A 22,459-nucleotide genomic window follows, 5' to 3' on the forward strand; every position below is an offset into this window, starting at 1 on the left:
GCAAACCAGAAAATGAGCTCACAACAGTACCCCCCCTTGAGGAGGGGTAACCAAACCCTCATCCACACCACCGGGCCGATCAGGATGGGCCCGATGAAAAGCACGAACCAATCTATCGGCATGAATATCAGAGGCAGAGACCCAAGAATTGTCCTTCTGGCCATAACCCTTCCACTTGACCAAATACTGGAGTCTCCATCTAGCCAGACGAGAATCCAGTATTTTCTCTACCTCATATTCCACATTACCTTTAACCAATACAGGGTCAGTAGGTGCCGCCATAGGAACTACTGGCTCAACACATCTCTTCAACAGCGACTTATGAAACATGTTATGGATCTTAAACGTAACAGGAAGAGCCAATCGAAAAGAAACCGGATTAAGAATCTCCAAAATCTTGTAAGGTCCAATAAATCTTGGCTTGAACTTTGGAGAAGCCACCTTCATAGAGATATTCTTTGATGACAACCAAACCATATCACTCTCTTTAAACCGGGGACCAAAGGTCCTATGCCGGTAGAAAACCTCTGGGCCTTTTCCTGGGAGAGAGACAACTTATCCACTACTTGGTCCCAAATCTGCTGCATTCTCTCTACCACAGTGTCAACACCTGGGCAGGCTGAAGATTGCACTTGCCCTGAAGAATATCGAGGATGAAACCCAAAGTTACAGAAAAAGGGGGACATCAAGGTGGCAGAACTAGCTCTATTATTTAAAGCGAATTCAGCCAAGGGCAAAAATGAAACCCAATCATCCTGATCAGCAGATATAAAACATCTCAAATAGGACTCCAAAGTCTGGTTTGACCCCGGTCCTCTTCCTCAGGATTGGCCTCCTGTTGGGCTGAAGGCACTGCTGGTGGTGATGGTTGGGTGTGCCTGATGGTGCCAAAGATGGGCCAGCCCCTTCTTCACCATCCCCAAACGGGGTCAATGTTGACCTCTAAGTCGGGAGCCGTTTCCCTGCTCGGTCAGGTTAGAGTCAGTTCTGTTTTTAAAAAATCAAGATTCTTGGTAGCACATTGCTCCCAGTAAACAGGGCATGCGCTCCTGAGAACAGGACATTCTATGTGAACAAACATATTAACAGTCGCTGTGTGCACAGACGCGCATCCTCCTGTGTGAATAGTCCATATAGGATGCTGACTGACGTGTATCTAGCTGATCTGTGCTCATGTACGTGTTATAGCACTGTAATGACAGTAGTCTAATTCCGTTTCTCACGTGCATGTGTTATCTGTGTTTTTCGTTATTTCTTTTCCATTATAGTCTATGGTGCTGTTCACTGGCCCATATGTCTTTGCAGACTGCGTGCGTCTCCCCAAATAAAAATCAGCTTGTAACTAATAAGTCATGTCAGACTAACTTAATTTCCTTCTATGATGGAATCACTGATTGGGTGGATCAGGGAAATGCTGTAGATATAGTATATCTTGACTTCAGCAAAGCATTTGACAAAGTATCTCACACAATCCTTGTTGAAAAAATGACTAAGTATGGAATGGACAAGGCAACTGTTAGGTGGATTAATAACTGGCTTAGTGATCGGACACAAAGAGTGGTCGTAAATGGCTGCACATCCAGTTGGAAGAATGTCTCAAGTGGGGTACCACAGGGCTCTGTCCTGGCCCTGTATTTTTCAACATCTTTATCAACTACTTAGATGAAGAAATTGAGGGTAAACTGATTAAATTTGCTGATGACACAAAGCTGGGGGGGGGGGGATAGCTAATACTAGAGAAGAGAGAGGATTCAAAAAGATATAAATAAACTGGAGCAGTGGGCAGCAACTAACAGAATGGTTTTTAACAGGGAAAAATGCAAAGTACTACATCTGGGCAATAAAAATGAAAAAAGCATATACAGAATGGGAGGAATAGGGCTAAGCAACAGCACATGTGAAAAAGACTTGGATATATTAAAAGATAACAGACTGAATATGAGTCAACAGTGTGATGCAGCAGCAAAAAAGGCAAATGCAATTCTAGGATGTATTAACAGAAGCATACAGTCTAGATCACGTGAAGTCATTATTGCCCTCTACTCCTCTTTGGTCAGACCTCATCTGGAATACTGTGTCCATTTTAAAAAAGACATCAACAAACTGGAGCAAGTTCAGAAAAGAGCGACCAGGATGGTGACCGGTCTGCCAACCCTGGCTTATGAGGAAAGGTTGCATGATTTGGGAATGTTTAGCTTGCAAAAGAGAAGACTGAGAGGAGACCTAATAGCTGTCTACAAATATCTCAAGGGCTGTCACATTGTAGAAGGATCATCTTTATTCTCACTTGCACAAGGAAAGACTAGAAGCAATGGGATGAAACTGAATGGGAGGAGACACAGATTAGATATTAGAAAAAACTTTTTGACAGTTAGAGTGATCAATGAGTGGAACAAGCTGCCACGAGAAGTGGTGAGTTCTCCTTCAATGGAAGTCTTCAAACAGAGGCTGGACAGACATCTGACTGGGATGATTTAGCGAATCCTGCTTTGAGCAGGGGGTTGGACCAGATGGCCCAGGAGGTCCCTTCCAACTCTATGATTCAGAGATGTTTTTGTTTTTTTATTGGTATCACAGACAAAATCGCCTATACAAGTCTATGAACCTGTGCCAATCACGGACAACACATAGATATCACCAGTGCACAATCCGCATGGTCTGTGATTCACTTTGTAATGTATAGGAGAAGTTTTTAATTAATTTACTTTTTTCATATGTGAAAATCACTAATGAAATACTGATGGTAAAGACCAGGGGCTGGGTGTCAAGTTTGTCTAGGGGGGCAAGCACACATCCCTGGCCCATGTGTAGTGCTATAGAAGTAGCAGAGGTAACTTTTAAAAAACGAGGCTGGACGTGTCATTTTCTTGTTGGGATGCTTGTATTTTTTTGCCTGCAGAATTAATATAAGGGTACGTGCACACAACATCTCTTTCAGGCGGATTGTGGCAGGCACCCCCTCACCTTAAAAAGTGCCGCAAACCTGCCGCTAAACATGACCTTAGTGCACCCGGGGCGGAAAAAAACATGGCACCTTGAGGAAGAAGACTTGAGACGCTTTCCTAAAGCGGCTGTGCCACCTGAAATAACACATTGTGTGTACATGCCTCAGATACGAACACTAAGCTACAGCACCCTGCAACCCTGAATACAAGAATCACTCTAAAGCTACTTTTACACTTAACGCATTTTTTGCGGTCCGTTATTGCGGTCTGTTTTTGTGGGCCATATTGCCACATTTTTTTGTGGTGGGCCGCAAAAAAGTTTGCGGATCTCCATTTTTTTTTCAATTCTATCGAAATAGTATTGGAAAAAAAACCGTCTTTCCGCAAAACCATATCCGCTGCGGATCTGCAGCAGAATCCGCAGCGTGTGCACATAGCCTAAGTGTAAAACCAGCCTAAGGGCCGGTGCAGACGGCCATATATTCTCTCATCTGAGAGAATCGGGCCAATGATGCAACTTACACTCTGATCAAGCTCTGATCCGAGCGTCGGCATAGTGGGGTCCAATTCTGTAGGATGAGAGAATCCGAGAACACTGAGGAAAAGATGGAGAACAAAATATTCTCCACTGTGTCATAAAGTGCAGTCCGATGTTTTCCCCGCACTCATTGAGTTGCATGACCGAATGTGATCGGAATATCAGATCAAACTCGGACATGCAGCCATTGTTCCCTCGGACTGGCTTCATCTGTCTGAGGAAAATATTGAACATGTGCCGGGCCTCATACACTAACATTGGTCCGAGTGAGATCCAATGTTTTTGTTTTCTCACACGCTCGGGCCGATAATACAGCGTCATCACAAGCCCTAAGACTACACGAATAAAACTGTGATCTGGTGACAGAGCCAACTTATTACACCGATACAAATGACAGAATACCAGAACCACGATTACTATACAGAAATGGCAGCAAAGCCAAGCCGACTATATCGATAAGAGAACAAAACCAAATCATACGGAAATGATTTGAAAATTGCTGCATTTAAAAAGGATGTGTCATTTTAAGAAAGAGGTAGACGGAGGCATAGGACCACCCCGCCTACCTCGCAAAAAAGCAGATTGAAAAGAAAAAAAAGTGTTTAACCCTATTGTGACGGCACATGTCGCATCTCTCAATTTGAGGTTGGCTCCGGCGGACCCGCCAGCGGCTATTAACTAGTTAAATGCCGCTGTCAAACTCTGACAGAAGCTGTAGTGTTCACTTCTGGCATAACAGGTCCTGTGTTGTGAGGACAGACTGTAGATGCGGAGACGGTGGACAGCAGAGGAGAGAAGCGCTCACTTGAGCCGGAGGATGGAGTAGCGAGTGCCGGTGATTTACCTCTGTGCTCCTCTATCCTGTTACTCCCGGCTCTGCACTGCTCTGCACAGCAGACATCCTCAGCTCCTCACATGCTGTCCTGCTCTACTACTGTGTCCTTCTCCTGCTCTGTCTCCATCTCCCCACTCACACACAGTCCCAGTGATCTCCGATCTCCGGTAACCTGGCACCGTCTCTCGGCTTTTATGGTTGTCTGAGGAGGACAGTGACATATAAAGCCCAAATTTAGTGTACACTCCTGACCTGTGTGATACTGAGCTGTGTATCTAATCATGACCTGTGTGATACTGTCTGCTGAGCCGTATATCTAATCCCCTCCTGTGTCATAGTCTGCTGAGCCGTATATCTAATCCCCTCCTGTGTCATAGTCTGCTGAGCCGTGTAGCTATTCCTCTCCTGTGTGATACTGTGTGCTGAGCTGTGCATCTAATCTTATCCTTTGTGATAGTCTGCTGAGCCGTGTATCTAATCCTATCCTGTGTGATAATGCCTGCTGAGCTTTGTATCTAATCCTATCCTGTGTGATATTGGGCTGTGTATCTAATCCTAACCTGTGATAGTCTGCTGAGCTGTGTATCTAATCCTCTCCTGGTATGCTGTCTGCTGTGCCGTGTATCTAATCCTCTCCTGTGATGCTGTCTGCTGAGCAGTGTATCTAATTCTCTCCTGTTTGATACTGTCTGCTGAGCCGTGTATCTAATCCTATCCTGTGTGATATAGTCTGCTGAGCCGTGTATCTAATCCTATCCTGTGTGATACAGTCTGCTGAGCCGTGTATCTAGTCTTATCCTGTGTGATACTGTCTGCTGAGCCGTGTCTCTTATCCTCGCCTGTATGATACTGTTTGCTGAGCTGTGTATCTAATCCTCTCCTGTGTGATACTGTCTGCTGAGCCGTGTATCTAATCCTATCCTGTGTGATACTGGGCTGTGTATCTAATCCTATCCTGTGTGATACTGTCTGCTGAGCCATGTATCTAATCCTCTCCTGTGTTGCTGTCTGCTGAGCCGTGTATCTAATCCTATCCTGTGTGATACTGTGTGCTGAGCTGTGCATCTAATCTTATCCTTTGTGATAGTCTGCTGAGCCGTATATCTAATCCTATCCTGTGTGATAATGCCTGCTGAGCTTTGTATCTAATCCTATCCTGTGTGATATTGGGCTGTGTATCTAATCCTAACCTGATAGTCTGCTGAGCTGTGTATCTAATCCTCTCCTGGTATGCTGTCTGCTGTGCCGTGTATCTAATCCTCTCCTGTGATGCTGTCTGCTGAGCAGTGTATCTAATTCTCTCCTGTTTGATACTGTCTGCTGAGCCATGTATCTAATCCTATCCTGTGTGATATAGTCTGCTGAGCCGTGTATCTAATCCTATCCTGTGTGATACAGTCTGCTGAGCCGTGTATCTAGTCTTATCCTGTGTGATACTGTCTACTGAGCCGTGTCTCTTATCCTCGCCTGTATGATACTGTTTGCTGAGCTGTGTATCTAATCCTCTCCTGTGTGATACTGTCTGCTGAGCCGTGTATCTAATCCTATCCTGTGTGATACTGGGCTGTGTATCTAATCCTATCCTGTGTGATACTGTCTGCTGAGCCATGTATCTAATCCTCTCCTGTGTTGCTGTCTGCTGAGCCGTGTATCTAATCCTATCCTGTGTGATACTGTGTGCTGAGCTGTGCATCTAATCTTATCCTTTGTGATAGTCTGCTGAGCCGTGTATCTAATCCTATCCTGTGTGATAATGCCTGCTGAGCTTTGTATCTAATCCTATCCTGTGTGATATTGGGCTGTGTATCTAATCCTAACCTGTGATAGTCTGCTGAGCTGTGTATCTAATCCTCTCCTGGTATGCTGTCTGCTGTGCCGTGTATCTAATCCTCTCCTGTAATGCTGTCTGCTGAGCAGTGTATCTAATTCTCTCCTGTTTGATACTGTCTGCTGAGCCGTGTATCTAATCCTATCCTGTGTGATATAGTCTGCTGAGCCGTGTATCTAATCCTAACTTGTGTGATACAGTCTGCTGAGCCGTGTATCTAGTCTTATCCTGTGAGATACTGTCTGCTGAGCCGTGTCTCTTATCCTCGCCTGTATGATACTGTTTGCTGAGCTGTGTATCTAATCCTCTCCTGTGTGATACTGTCTGCTGAGCCGTGTATCTAATCCTATCCTGTGTGATACTGGGCTGTGTATCTAATCCTATCCTGTGTGATACTGTCTGCTGAGCCATGTATCTAATCCTATCCTGTGTGATACTGTCTGCTGAGCTGTGTATCTAATCCTCTCCTGTGTTGCTGTCTGCTGAGCCGTGTATCTAATCCTCTCCTGTGTTTGTCTGCTGAGTCGTGTATCTAATCCTATCCTGTGTGATACTGGGCTGTGTATCTAATCCTATCCTGTGTGATACTGTCTGCTGAGCCATGTATCTAATCCTCTCCTGTGTTGCTGTCTGCTGAGCCGTTTGTCTGCTGAGTCGTGTATCTAATCCTCTCCTGTGTTACTGTCTGCTGAGCCGTGTATCTAATCCTCTCCTGTGTTGCTGTCTGCTGAGCCATGTATTTAATCCAAACCTTTGTTGCTGTCTGCTGAGCCGTGTATCTAATCCTATCCTGTGTTGCTGTCTGCTGAGCCGTGCATCTAATCCTATCCTGTGTGATACTCTCTGCTGAGCCGTGTATCCTATCCTGTGTGATACTGGGCTGTGTATCTAATCCTATCCTGTGTGATACTGGGCTGTGTATCTAATCCTATCCTGTGTGATACTGTCTGCTGAGCCATGTATCTAATCCTCTCCTGTGTTGCTGTCTGCTGAGTCGTGTATCTAATCCTCTCCTGTGTTTGTCTGCTGAGTCGTGTATCTAATCCTCTCCTGTGTTACTGTCTGCTGAGCCGTGTATCTAATCCTCTCCTGTGTTGCTGTCTGCTGAGCCGTGTATCTAATCCTCTCCTGTGTTGCTGTCTGCTGAGCCGTGTATTTAATCCAAACCTTTGTTGCTGTCTGCTGAGCCGTGTATCTAATCCTCTCCTGTGTTGCTGTCTGCTGAGTCGTGTATCTAATCCTCTCCTGTGTTTGTCTGCTGAGTCGTGTATCTAATCCTCTCCTGTGTTACTGTCTGCTGAGCCGTGTATCTAATCCTCTCCTGTGTTGCTGTCTGCTGAGCCGTGTATCTAATCCTCTCCTGTGTTGCTGTCTGCTGAGCCGTGTATTTAATCCAAACCTTTGTTGCTGTCTGCTGAGCCGTGCATCTAATCCTATCCTGTGTGATACTCTCTGCTGAGCCGTGCATCTAATCCTATCCTGTGTGATACTCTCTGCTGAGCCGTGTATCCTATCCTGTGTGATACTGGGCTGTGTATCTAATCCTATCCTGTGTGTTACTGTCTGCTGAGCCATGTATTATGTGAGAACTATATGTCGACATTATGTGAGAACTATATGACAATTTTATGTGTGAACTAGAGTGAGTGCAACAAAATTAATAAAGGGGATGGGGAAACTACAATACCCAGAGAGAAAAAACACAAAAATTGAGCTTGGTTTGAGTTGATACACATGCAGCATATAAATGCATGTTGATATTGGCCATAAAACATAAAACCTACAAAAGACAAAGTGAGCAAAAACCCTGCTGTAACTAAATAAGTAAAAGCAAAAGTGCATCTAAATAATACAGAGTTTTTAGTAATACTGTTTTTGATAGAAAGTAGCATGAAAGCTATCCCACCACGACACGGTAACTGTTCGGGATAGTCCTACACTGTCTAATATTAAACACCTTGCCTTGTGTCAAAGTTGACCTCAATGTGTGAACAAGGGCAGACAAAAGGACTGGGTCCCAAACAGTAGACACCAGTCTGGGGAAGAAGCCTTATATACAATTTCCAGCTCAGGAGAGGGAGGCCACACCCGGGCTTGCGCAGAATGCAAAACTACAATACCCAGAGAGATTAGCAAAATCAGGATTATTTAGTCTAGAAAAAAGACGACTGAGGGGCGATCTAATAACCATGTAAAAGTATATAAGGGGACAAAACAAATATCTCTCCGAGGATCTGTTAATACCAAGGAAGATGACGGTCACAAGGGGGCATTCTCTGCTACTGGAGGAGAGAAGGTTTTTCCACCATCATAGATGAGGATTCTTTACTGTTAGGGCAGTGAGAATCTGGGATTCCTTGCCTGAGGAGATGGTGATGGCAAACTCAGTCGAGAGGTTCAAGAGAGGCCTGGATGTCTTCCTGGAGCGTAACAATATTGTATCTTACAGTGATTAGGTTCTGCAGTAGATTTGGGGATTTATAGTGACGTAATATAGGCTGAACTGGATAGCCAAATGTCTTTTTTCGGCCTTGCTAATTATGTGGCGGTATTATGTGTGAACACTATGGCAGAAAGAGACCCCATTGTAGGGTGGTTCTGGCTGAGCACCTACACGGGTCTGGGGTAATATACGTTGCAGCGCCGCAGTATGACCTACAGTTAGGCGCAGTCATGGGAGGGTTGGTGAGGCAGCTGAAGAGAAGGGTCTCATTTTTATTGTTACTATATGGCTAAATATCCCCCCAGCCTGCTTCCCAGCGTCACCCCAGACTGCGCCTGTCGCCTCGCTTTCACACATCGCCAGGACAGGATGGAGAAAACAGGATCTGAGGAGGGGAATGGGGTCATTAGATGCAAAGTCAGGATCAGAACAGGCCATCAATCAGCAGAAATGTTTCCTGGATTTCTGTGGAGCAGACAAGCAGACGGTCCATCCATGTGTATAAAACACAGCGCTCTATGTACAATCCCTGGCTGCTCCGCTCACTGAACAGGGTGCCCCCCCATAGACCAGCACACTGCACTCCTGAAATACTCTGTGCTTCTGTCACCCTGCTCCCACCACCATATATGTCCCAGAATTCTTGCTGCCTGCCATACTCTGTGACTGTCTACTTGTCAGTATAACTTTGCAGTCACCAACATAAAGGCTGCTCACTGTGTTCCTAAATGTCATCCTCTCTTATCCCTTAGTAAACACCCAGAAGGGGAGGGGAGGAGTGACATCACACCCATGTCATCAGACTCGGCCCATATCTACTGCAGGGCAGTAATGTGAGCTAGTTGTACACTAGGTTTTTGTCAAATTTCAGTAGCTGCTCCCCCTAGTGTTTAAAAGTGGAAATACCTACCCTTTTTAAAATTATTTTTCATATTTTACTAAATTATAAGCAAATGATATTTTTTAAGAAAATGTAAATATTAATTCTTTACATTTTTTCTATTGCTGGGAAAACTTTTTTTTCATGGTTCCTTCCCTTTAAAACCGGGGTTTTCTTTGTGAGCTCTGAAGAACAGATGCAATTAGGAGGGGCATTCCTTTGTATGAGTCTCTTGCGGTTCGTTGAAAAATGGGGTTGTGTTTTTTTCTGTGGTCAAAAGAGGTATTTCATTAGGGTCTGACCTTCTTTACCAAAACACAGAAAGCCCTAGGAAAACTTTTACAACAGGTTGTATGGAGGATAACAACCTGGGTGTATATATCTCCTCTGCGTGTGTAGCTCAGTTTTTTCTTACCCGTGGAAGTGGTTATTGGTCTGAAAACTGAGGAAAAAAAAATCTATCCTCTTAGATAGTGGGGTGGTCGCCAACATGATGGATGCTCAGTTCTCATGGGACCTTGATCTTGCGTGTAGGACTCTGGTGAAGCCCATCCCCATATGTGCAATTAACTCTGCAACTCTCCGTCAGGGAAATTTTACGCAAGTAGTGCATAATGTGAACCTGCGCATAGGGGCTCTTCACAGGGAGCTCCTTTCTTGTTATATCTTGGAAGGTCTCCCTACTATTGTGTTAGGCTTTTCTTGGCTAACTGTGCATAATCCGGTTATTGACTGGCTGTCCAGAGAAATAGTCAAATTGAGTGATTTCTGCAAAAATTATTGCCTAGGTACCATCATTTCTACTGTTTCCACTATACCCTCTTTTCTGCGTGATTTTGTGGATGTGTTTTCACAAAAGAGGTGCCAGGAACTGCCCCCCCCCACCGTGTGAATGATTGCCCTGAAATCTTGCTCCCTAAGGGAAAATTACCCAGAACCAGATTATACAATGTCTGGCCCTGAAAGGTAAGCCATGAAGGATTACATCTCTTAGAGTCTTGCTAAAGGTCCCGTTACATTTAGAGATGCACCAGCGATCCCGACAACGATACGACCCGGTCAGGATCACTGGTGCATCGCTAAATGGTCACTAGTGAGCTGCCATACAGGCAGATCTCACCAGCGATACAGCGATGCTCGGCGGTTGTTACTTACCTGTCACACGCGGAGATGATGACGACTTCCGCATGTGTCACTCGTCGGCGCCAGCAGGACGCAAGCGAGAAGAAAATGGCCCAGGGCGTTCTCACGCGATCAGCGATATACAGCGGGGGGGGCGTTCAGAAGTAAGTGTCACTTGTAGCGAGATCGCTAGCGATATCGCTGTTGCGTCACAAAATCGGTGACTCTTTAGCGAAATCGCTAACGATATCACTGTGTGTAAAAGGCCCTTAAGGGTCATATTAGACGCTCCTCTTCGCCGGTAGCTGTGGGGTGATTCTTTTTTGTTAAAAAGAAACATAAGGGCATTTGTCTCTGTTTATATTTTCGTGAGATAAATCAGATTACTATCCGGGGCCCTTATCCCCTCCCACTCATTCCCGATTTATTCAGATTGTTGGAGCAAAATGGTTCTCTAAGCTGGAACTCAGAGGAGCCTGTAGTCTGATTAGGATCAAGGAGAGGAGTGAGTGGAAGACAGCCAGAAGGGCTTTATGAAAACTTGTCATGCCCTTTGGTTTGACTAATGCCTCGCTATTTTCCAACATTTTGTTAACGACATTTTTTGTCACCTTGAGGATAGATTTCTAGTGGTGTATCTTGCCGATATTGTAATATCTTCACCTGATCTCAAGTCACATCAGGTATACGTCCAGCAGGTGTTACAGGTTTTACGAGATAATCAACTGCTGTGTCTACAGCAGGTTTCCGGATAGACCCTGATGAGGTCTGTTCAATTCTGGAATGGGATCTGCCAGAAAATCTGAAAGCGTTGCAATGCTTTTTTGGAGTTTGCTAACTACTATCGTAAGTTTATAAAAAATTCTTGTCGATTGTCAAACCCCTCAATGACATGAAAGGTATGGACTTCTCAAGGTGGTCCGACTGCGCCGTCCAGGCATTTTCTTCTTTGAAGAAATGCTTTTCCACTGCTCTTGAACTCCTTCAAACCAATGTTTAATAATCATTTATTGTTGAGGTTGATGCATCTGAGGCGGGGGTCGGGGCTTTGTTGTCTCACGGGTCCATCCCCTGGTAAGTGGCACCCATGTGACTTCTTTTCTTACAAAAATAACCTTAGTTGAAAGGAACTATGATGTAGGCAATAGAGAACTTTTTGCCACGGTTGTCAGGTCCGGACCTCAGTGTGAATGATTTTGTATGGCTGTCTAGCAGAAATATTAAACTGAAAATTCCTTCCTGGAAATTAGGTCCTACATTCATTGGTCCTTACAACATGGTCACCATAATTAATGATAATAATCTTTATTTTTCTACAGCGCTAACATACTCCGCAGCGCTTTACAGTTTGCACACATTATCGGTAACCCTGTGGTCTTTCGTCTTGAGCTTCCTCTAACTCTTAAAAGCCACATTGTTTTCCACAGGTGATTGCTCAAAAAATATAAAGCGCCTGTGGAGCCATCACCCTTTCTGCCGCCACCGATTGTAGTTGAAGGTAATTTGAACTTCCCGGTGGCAAAATTGTGGATTCTCGTATAGTTGACCGCTCTTTACAATACTTAGTCTGCTCATGAACATACCGCTTCCAGTGCACTATGTGGGCACCGGCATCTGAGGTTAATTCCAGAAAAATAATTCCGTCCTTCCCTAGCTCTTTTGATAGATTGGTATATGGGCATAGGAAATATCAACATGTGTGGGGTCAGTGGTGTGGCTCCAATGTTACTATGCTATCATCTTGTGAATTAGTGGATTCCATTAGTGAATTGATAGGATGATTGCTTTCGCCTAACTAAAAATGGTGTCTTTGTTTAGCTGGAGTTGGACTGAATAAATATGTTACTGGTATTCTAAGTGATTTAGATGTGGCATGTTGTTTCCATGCCTCTGTAAATTGAATCAAATCTTTATAATCTGATTCTTGCCTTAATACATTTGTCGCTGTATATAGTATGTTACCTTTATATATTGTATTCGCTGTCTGTTACCAGCCTAGATGGTTGATTGTTCTATTCAATATTTGTTTGATATACAGTATATGGTGTGTTGTTGTTCTTTTCTCCTTGAATAAATCAAGTTTAAAAAAATATATTCATATTTATTTAAAAGGAACGAGTGATTGTGCGCCCTTAGGGCGCGCGCTGGGATTACGAACCACGCAATGGGGTGTAACCACGCATTAGACTGACCTCGCAATGGGGTGTAACCACGGTGCAGACTGGCCTATGTGCAGACTAACAGCAAACACAAATACCTGGTGTACCTCTCCTGCCACTCCTACCTTGTGTATGAAAAAGCTCTGTAGTTAATTTTGTTCAGGTACAGTTTTTCGATAGCGTTATCCATGAAGAATGTGCACGGGTAGAGCTTATCCCATAGCTCTATTCCTAAAGGGAATGAACGGGTAGAACTATCTGATAGCGCTATCCCTCAATGTTCCTGAGTGTAAGCTATTTCACATGGTTGAGCGCACTTGGGATCTGCCCCCAAGGCCCTGCCCATGCCCAATGTTTGGTCCGTAGACCGCGGCTAGGAGTTAGTCCCGCTTTTGTTGCTTGCTGTCGTGCAGCATTAGATGTTCTATGTGATTCAGTCTTCATTTCCTTTTATCCAGCTTGCAGGAAGATGATATGATGCAGCACAGATGGTTTTAGTTGTCTTTCTGTCACCCTAGCCATAGTTGTTACCCTCTGGATATTATACGGGCATTTTGAAGGCCTGGGTATTTTCCCTTAGACAGATGGTGACACCTTCTCGGGAGATCTTTAAAGACAAACTCTGAGGAAAAGGAGAAAACACATTTATCAGACATCATTAGCACGTTCTATCTCTGTCATCTATTTTATATAATAATTTGGATTTTTCAATGTAACATATCTATCAGAAACATTTTTTGTGCTTGTATGACCCTCACCTCAGTTACTCACCTGGAAATCAGTATAGTTAGTTATTTGGTGAATTATCAAGCCGACGAATCCCATCCACTCAGTTATCATGCCGGTCCTATCCACGATCTGTAGAAGGTAGAAGATAGAGGACGTTACTTCATGGCTGTACTCACCAGTGCATCTGCCATGGAATGAGATGGTAGGGCGTCTTGTACACCAAGAGATAATGGTTTACCTTTACACCGGACACTAGTGAATTGTGCAAGATGGTGAAACGTAAACTTACCGTCATACAGTAGCCACTACATAAGTGCTTGTAGTCGATGCACATACTTGCACCCACTGGAAGGACGTGTTAAGAAAAGTACCAAAATCCTATTATTATAGTGTTTCCTATAATAATGACTGAACTATGAAATAAAGGTCACAGTGGAGCCCACCTTACACACCTAAACACACTGACTTATCTAGAAAAGGATACTTATCAGCAGAAAAACTATCGTCAGCAAAGTTGCTGCCAATCTAAAGTGGCACATGCACCGACTGCTGAAGGATCTCTTGTACAGGCACACAGATTGACATAAGTTGTAAATGGCAAGAAGACAAAAAGCCATTCCTGCGCCGATCCTGTGCGCTGTAGGATTGATTGTCACCTACAAGAAGAAATATATGACTGTCATCAATACGGTCATCATGGAGATCTGAGAACTTAAGAGCAGGATCCGCCCCACTGTAATATACAGGACTCCAGGTTCTCACCACAGTATATAATCTACTTAACCTGAGATCCTGAGTATTACTGGAGACTTTATATAAAACCTAGTAACTTACCGAAAATACAGCATTAACTATGTTCGCAATGCTCACAATCCATCCATCAATGACAAGGATTTTCTGGCAGATGATATATCGCTTCTCCGATGGCTCAGACTGAATAATCATGAACCTGTACTGGATGTAAGCGATGCCAGCTCCTGAAATAGACAAAGCAAGTTATCAACCAGATATTTCCATGCCACTATGATAGAAAACCTAATCTTAAGAATGCACCAATGAGCTGAAGAGGTTTAGAGATTTAATGGGGTTCTCTGGGCCTTTGATGGCCTATCCTTATATCAAATTGATGGATTATTGAAGGAGCGCCCACATATTTTTCATTGCTTACCAGGCACATATCCTTACTTTTGATGAGAGTTGTGCCTGGTATTACAGCTGTGTCTCATTTACTTTACTAGGACTAAGATGCCGAAAGCTTTTGTACCATCAATTACCACTGGCCAACATACAAAACAGTGAAATGGCGGCATGGCCACTTAAATCTGGTAAACAGCGGATTGTCACAGTCAGAACCCACTGATTTGATATTATGGGCTATCAATCTTTTTGTCCCAGAGAATCTTTTGAATGTCATCTCTGAGCAAAGAATTGTGATATCGTCCTATACGATGCAGCATCTACTTACCAAGAATGGAATTAACCGTGAAAATGACCGTGTAGATCACAGATTCTGGGAATGCAACTCCCGTGTGACTGTCAAAGATAAGGAAAATATTGGGAGTAATTAGGACACAAGAGGAGTAATTGTCATGTGTAATCATCCTACATTATATATTCTGACCAGACACAAATTGAAGCAAAGTACATTAGAGGAAAGTTATTAAACTAAATGCAGTGAAAACATCAGATGATTGTTCGTTCAAGTTAGTTTTAAAAAGTTAAAGTTCAAGTTATTTCAATTTTCCCTTATTAAATATAGATATTAAGTAAATAAACATATTTTGTATTGCGCATAGCAAAGTCAAATATTTCAAAATATAAAATGAATCAAACCAATTTGTAAATACTGCAAAGAGAAAAGAATTGAAACTCCAGAAAAAGATAAAAAAAACAATAAAAGGCCTCATACGGCTAAATCAGTGAGAAATTTGTAACGTTCTGTGTCTCAACAATTAGCAACACAAATGGAGAAATTTTTGCACAACTAAACTAATAAAAAAAAAAAAAAAATAGGACATGATTTTAATTACACAATGAATGGTGTAAAAACAAAACACAGAAAACTACAATAGCGCTTTTTTTCTCTCAGTATCAGTACACTTGAAAAAAAAAGTCTGTGTTCCTTTACATTTTATAGCAAAGTTAATGGCGTCCTTCAAAAATATGACAAAATCTGGCAATACACAATCGCTCAAAAGGCTGCAGCGGGAAGGGGTTAATAATGTACTAATTATAATGCATTAAGAACATTTCAGGAAATATAATATAATTAGAACCTTCCATTACTGTAAGACAAAAACAATATAAAATTGTACTACAGAATCAGGAATCTGTCCCAGTATCCTCTTACCTGATGTACGGATATTTACTGTGCCCTGAGATTATAGTCAGACAGGCACAGACACAGATGCCCAATAGCGTCCACACGGTCCACAAGATCGGCAGAATTTCCAAACCTCGGATCTCCATGATGGAAAGAAAATTAAGTGGAAGCCTCTCTCTCCTTCTCCTCTCCTTCCTCTCGCTCTCCTTCTCTCGCTCTCTTTATTCTCTCGCTCTCCTTCTCTCGCTCTCCTCCTTCTCTCGCTCTCACCTCTTTTTATCTCGTCGTAGATTATAAGGACGAGTATTCTTAGAACCAGATGATGTCACAATGGTTTGTGATGTCATAGTTGATCACCTCATTGTTGCATCATCACTCAGGCAATATGGATCTGATTGCTGCTTGGTAATGTAGAGGTTTTTCACACTTTCCATATTCTGTCACATATCCAGCACATTGTAGTGTAATAGCTCCTATTATTATATTCATGTAAAAGATTACATACTGTCACCAGATATTTTTTGAGAGGATTTTATGAGATTTGACTAATTTTAGCCGGCTTAAGCACAAAGTTTAACCCCTTCACGACCCAGCCTATTTTCACCTTCCTGACCCGGATAATTCTTACAATTCTGACCACTGTCACTTTATGAGGTCATAACTCTGGAACACTTCAATGGATCCCACTGATTCTGAGTATGTTTTCTTGTGACATATTGTACTCTATAATAGCAGTTAAATTTCTTCGAAAATGTTGCAATTTTCCAACTTTTAATTTTTATGCCCTCAAATCAGAGAGTCAAATTGCACAAGACAGTTAATAAATAACATTTCCCACATGTCTACTTTACATCAGCACAATTTTGGAACCAATGTTTTTTTTTGCAGGGAAGTTATAAGGGTTAAAATTTGACCAGCAATTTATCATTTTTTCAACAAATTTTACAACACCATTTTTTTAGAGACCACATAACATTTGAAGTGACTTTGTGGGGTGTACATGACAGAAAATACCCAAAAGTGACACCATTCTAAAAAATGCACCCCTCATAGTGCTCAAAACCACATTCAAGAAGTTTATTAACCCTTCAGGTGCTTCACATGAATTTTTGGAAAGTGTAAGGAAAAAAATGTTCATTTAGACCTAATTTTTTTTACTTTTGCAAGGGTAACAGGAGAAAATGGACCATATATTTTGTTGTGCAATTTCTCCTAAGCATGCCGATACCCCATATGTGGGGGAAATCTACTGTTTGGGCGCACGGCAGGGCTCAGAAGGGAAGGAGCGCCATTTGACTTTTTGAATGTAAAGTTTGATGGAATAATTAGCAGACGTCATGCCGTGTTTGAAGAGCCCCTGATGCGCCTAAACAGGGGAAACCCTCCACAAGTGACACCATTTTGGAATCTAGACCCTTTAGGAAACTTATCTAGATGTGTATTGAGCACCTTAAACCGATAGGTGCTTCACAGAAGTTTATAGCGTAGAGCCGTGGAAATAAAAAAATCACATTTTTCCCAAATAAATCTTTTTAGCTCCATATTTTGCATTTTCATAAGGGTAACAGGAGAAATTACTTCATGCAATTTGTTCTGCAAATTCTCCTGAGTACACCGATACCCCATATGTGGGGGATCACCACTGTTTCGGCGCATGGCAGGGATTTCACCATATTTTGAGAGCTACAATTTTTCCATATTTCGGCCGACAGAGTCATGTGAGGTCTTGTTTTTTGTGGTATGAGCTGACGTTTTTATTGGTACCTTTTTCGGGCACATGACGATTTTTGGAATTTTTTTCCGCATGTGGTAAAATTGGTAAGGCAGCTTTATTCTTCGGGTCAGTACGATTACAGCAATACCTCATTTATATAATTTTTTTATGGTTTGACGCTTTTACATAATAAAAACAATTTTATAGAAAAAATTATTTTTTTTGCATCGTTTTTTTCTGAGAGCTATAACTTCTTTATTTTTCTGCTGATGGAGCTGTATGGCAGCTTATTTTTTTCATGATAAGATGATGTTTTCAGCAGTACAATTTTTATTTACATCCGTCTTTTTGATCGCATGTTATTACACTTTTTTTCAACGGCAGGATGATAAAGCATTGCTTTCTGCCTTGTTTTTTATTTATTTTTTTTACGGTGTTCACTGAAGGGGTTATCTAGTTGGACAGTTTTATAGAGCAGGTCATTTTGGATGCGGCAATTCCAAATATGTGTACTTTTATTGTTTTTTTATTTGCATAAATAAATGTATTTATTGGTAAAGTATTTAATTTTTTTTCTTTATTTGGGGATTTTTTTTAAATATTTTTACACATTATAATTTTTTTTTTTACTTTATTACATTGTCCCAATATGAAATATAGGAAAAGGATAAAGGGAAGGTCAGCTCACCTAGTCTCAGTTACTGTCCATAGTTCCCATGTGCATGGAGCCGCTTGCATCACAGCGTTGTCAGAAACAAAGGCATGAGGAAAGGATCTCCAGCGTTGGATCAATAGTTAAAATGTAAACATTTATTTGAAAAATTAAAACAAAATAAAGGAAATGTACACAAAATTAATGGATATAGGAGCAGATGGGGTCTCAGGTGGATTAAACCAACGCGTTTCGACCTAGCCGGTCTTATTCATGGTCATTTATATTTTTATTATTTTGTTAGTATTTTTTTAAATCCACCTTTGGCTTCCAACACTGCGTTAATCCTTCTGGGCATGTTATTGATCAGATTCACACATCTTGATCAAAATTAGATCCCAGGTCTCTTCTACACAACTTCTTCTTTCCAAAGTTGGTGCATACTGGTTGACTCACTTGGGTATGTTTGCAGTTTGTTCTTTAACTCTACCCATAAGTGTTCGATTGGGGTGAGGTCTGGGCACTGTGGGGAACAACCCAGCACCTCTACTTCATTGTCATTGTACCATTTCTTCGCCAATCTCGACGTATGCTTTGTGTCATTGTCCTACTGGGATACTATGGCTTCATATTCAAAAACAAAGTACTGGAGTGTACAAAGTAGCTTGTCTTGTAGTATACTCACATGTAGCTCAGCATTGAGACCACCATTGATCCTGGTCAAGTATCCAATGCCTTTGACTATTGAACAACCCTATTGTCATGGTTAGGACATGGTTACTGTCCTGTTCTCACAGGGTTAACTTTTGCCGGCCTCTCTTTGGATCTGGGAGGGGTGTTTATACTCACTCCAAACTAGCATTCTCTGTCAGTTATACTGCTTTTCTGGTGTGCCTGACCCCTGGTGTGCGTGTACTCTGCGCTGTTTGTTTGCTTCCCGTGTATGACCAGGCTTGTTCATTCACTCTGTACTCTGTCTCTCGTTTTGGTACCATTGTCTTTTCTGGTTCGGACCTCCTGGCTTGGCTATCATTACTCCGTTAGTTTACCCCTATTGTACCGCCTAATGCCCGTTCTGGTTTCTATTGCTACGTCCTGACTATCCATTCTGTCTAATCCTTTGGTACTGTATTTCTATCTCGTGCTTTGACCTCGGCTTGATCTGGCTTCTGTCTCTGTCTATGCCCCTTTGTAACATTGTCCTGTAGTTACCTTTCTAGGAGTTTCCCTGCAGCTCCTATGTTATGATGAGTCACCGAAGGAGGAAAAAACAAAATACTAGCTAAGTCCAGAAAAACCAGAGAGGTTGGCAGCTATCGGATTGCAGACCCCTGAACCTATCCACAACAACTAGCAGTAGCCGTGGGGGGTTCCTACGGTGCCCTAGACCCCTCGATCACAGCCGGAGAACTAAATAGCTTAAAGACAGAAAGTGGAAAAACTAAACTGCCCCAGAGCAGACCCCAAAGCAATAGGCAGCCCCCAACATATAATGACGGTGAAGCAAGATGAAAACACTAACACAGATAGAAAGATAGGTTGAGCAAATGATGGGGCCCAAGCTAACTAAATAGGACAGGATAGGAAAGCTGCTGTCTGCCATCCGCAAAAACCCTATCCAAAATGAGCCAACCGACTGATAGGAAAAACAGGCCCTGAAGTCGCTAGGCTTCAAAAGACTATATCAGCACTCAGGTATATTCTGAAGACAGAGCAAAAGATCAACAGATCAGAGACAAAAATGGAATTCAGCTCACCCCCGGTCGGGGATGGCAGAACTCCCAAAAAACATGGCAAAACAAAAACAAAACTGAAGAGTACAAAGCAGAGCAGAAAAACTTAGCTTTGAGATGCAGGAATCAGACTGGTCTCCAAGAATCCAGAAGGATCACCAGCAAGGCAGAAGGGCGTCGGCTGCCTTATATCCAGTCATCAATTCCAGCCACCCAGTCATCATCTAGCTGCCCAGGTGTTTGGTAATCAGCCTCACTACCTTCCTTCACCAGTGGAGGGAGTTCATCAGACCTCAATGGTGAAGGGAAAAATGAACTCACGACATCCTAGCTCCGTGGAGCTTAGGCCACGCCCCCAGCAGTCACGTGATTCAGGTCCTGGAGCATGCATTGTCACCACTGCTGTCCGTTCCGCAGGTATCATTGTGCACAGTCTTTGCACTCAGGACATGCGCTCTGGCTCAGTGAGCAAGTGCAGTGCGGTGTTCCTGACATTATAACTGACCATTTCAGTTTTTTTCCCTCTGAAGAGAAAGAAAAATAAAGTGTGTGTTATCCTCATGGATCCCATACAAGTCTTGGCTGATCAGGTCAAGCACCTGACCCAAATGTTCCATAAACTCAATATGGAACAGCGCACGATGGCCCATACCCAGCAACAGTTGGTGGTTACTGTGCAGGGGGCTGTCGATGCAGGGGCTTCAAGTTCTGGGGGTAGGGATGTGTCATTAGCATCCTCCGAATCTCCGGTCAAATTGCCCGACCCTTTCTCAGGGGATAAAAAGGAGTTCAGGTCTTTCAGAGAAGGATGCAAGATTTTTTTTTTCTCTAAGGCTCCGCTCCTCTGGGGATGAGTTCCAGAGGGTGGGGGTCATTATTTCCCTACTCCCGGGGGCTCCGCAAGCATGGGCTTTCTCTCTGTCTTCCTCTGCTCCTGAATGTATGTCAGTGAACTTGTTCTTTGAGGCTCTGTGGCACATCTATGACGAGCCTGATAGAGTGCATCTGGCTGAGGATATGGTGATGAGTGACACAGGGGAGGCACTCTGCTGAATGGCTCTGCTCAGAGTTTAGACGTTGGATGTCCGAAGTATCCTGGATTGCCGCCGCCCTGAGAGGGTTGTTCCGCAGGGGCCTCTCTGACCGTCTGCAGGACGTTCTGGCATTACATCCGCCTCCTGATACCCTGGAGGACGCTGTTATGAATGAGTCACTGAGGAGGAAAAAACAAAAAGCAAGCTAAGCCCAGAAAACCGGAGAGGTTGGTAACTAGTGGATTGCAGACCCCTGATCCTATCCACACAACTAGCAGTAGCTGTGGAGCGTGCGTACGGTGGTCCTAGATGCCTCGTCACGGCCGGAGAACTAAATAAGCCTAAAGAAAGAAAGGGAAAATCTAACCTGCCCCAGAGCAGACCCCAAAGCAATAGACAGCCCCCAACATGTATTGTCGGTGAAACAAGATGAAAACACAAACACAGATAGGAGGATAGGCTGAGCAAATGATGGGGCCCTCACTAACTAGAAAGGACAGGAAAGAAAAGCTGCTGTCTGCAATCACGCAAGAAACCCTGCCAAAAAATGTCCAACACGTCTGATAGAAAAAGGCCCTGAAGTCGCTAGACTTCAATTCCCTATATCAGCACTCAGGTATATTCTGAAGACAGAGCAAAAGAGATCAACTGATCAGAGACAAAATGGGGATTCAGCCCAGTCCCAGCCAGGGCTGGCTGAACACAAAAACTAAGTAAACCAGATGAAAACTAATATGAACAATAGCAGAGAAAACTTAGCTTTAAGAAGGCAGGAACCAAACTGGAAACCAGAAGCCACAGTCAGGAGAAATCACCAGCAAGAAACTAGGGAGTCGGCTGCCTTAAATCCAATCAGAAATTCCTGATGTCCAATCACAGTTCTCTTCCTCAGGTGGCCGGTCTCTTCCATTTAGATCAGCTTCATTACCTCCCTTCACCAACAGAGGGAGTCCAGATAGAGAACTCACTACTCCTCTGTCAGCACAGCCAGCTCCATAACCCTCACCAGAAGCCAGAGGCAAACCTGAAAATGAGCTCACAACAGTACCCCCCCTTGAGGAGGGGTCACCGAACCCTCATCCACACCACCGGGCCGATCAGGATGGGCCCGATGAAAAGCACGAACCAATCTGTCGGCATGAATATCAGAGGCAGAGACCCAAGAATTGTCCTTCTGGCCATAACCCTTCCATTTGACCAAATACTGGAGTCTCCATCTAGCCAGACGAGAATCCAGTATTTTCTCTACCTCATATTCCACATTACCTTTAACCAATACAGGGTCAGTAGGTGCCGCCATAGGAACTACTGGCTCAACACATCTCTTCAACAGCGACTTATGAAACACGTTATGGATCTTAAACGTAACAGGAAGAGCCAATCGAAAAGAAACCGGATTAAGAATCTCCAAAATCTTGTAAGGTCCAATAAATCTTGGCTTGAACTTTGGAGAAGCCACCTTCATAGAGATATTCTTTGATGACAACCAAACCATATCACCCTCTTTAAACCGGGGACCAAAGG

This window comes from Dendrobates tinctorius, unplaced genomic scaffold (genome assembly GCF_039654945.1).
Source record: "Dendrobates tinctorius isolate UK_male_01 unplaced genomic scaffold, ASM3965494v1 ptg000219l, whole genome shotgun sequence".
Classification (NCBI taxonomy): domain Eukaryota; kingdom Metazoa; phylum Chordata; class Amphibia; order Anura; family Dendrobatidae; genus Dendrobates; species Dendrobates tinctorius.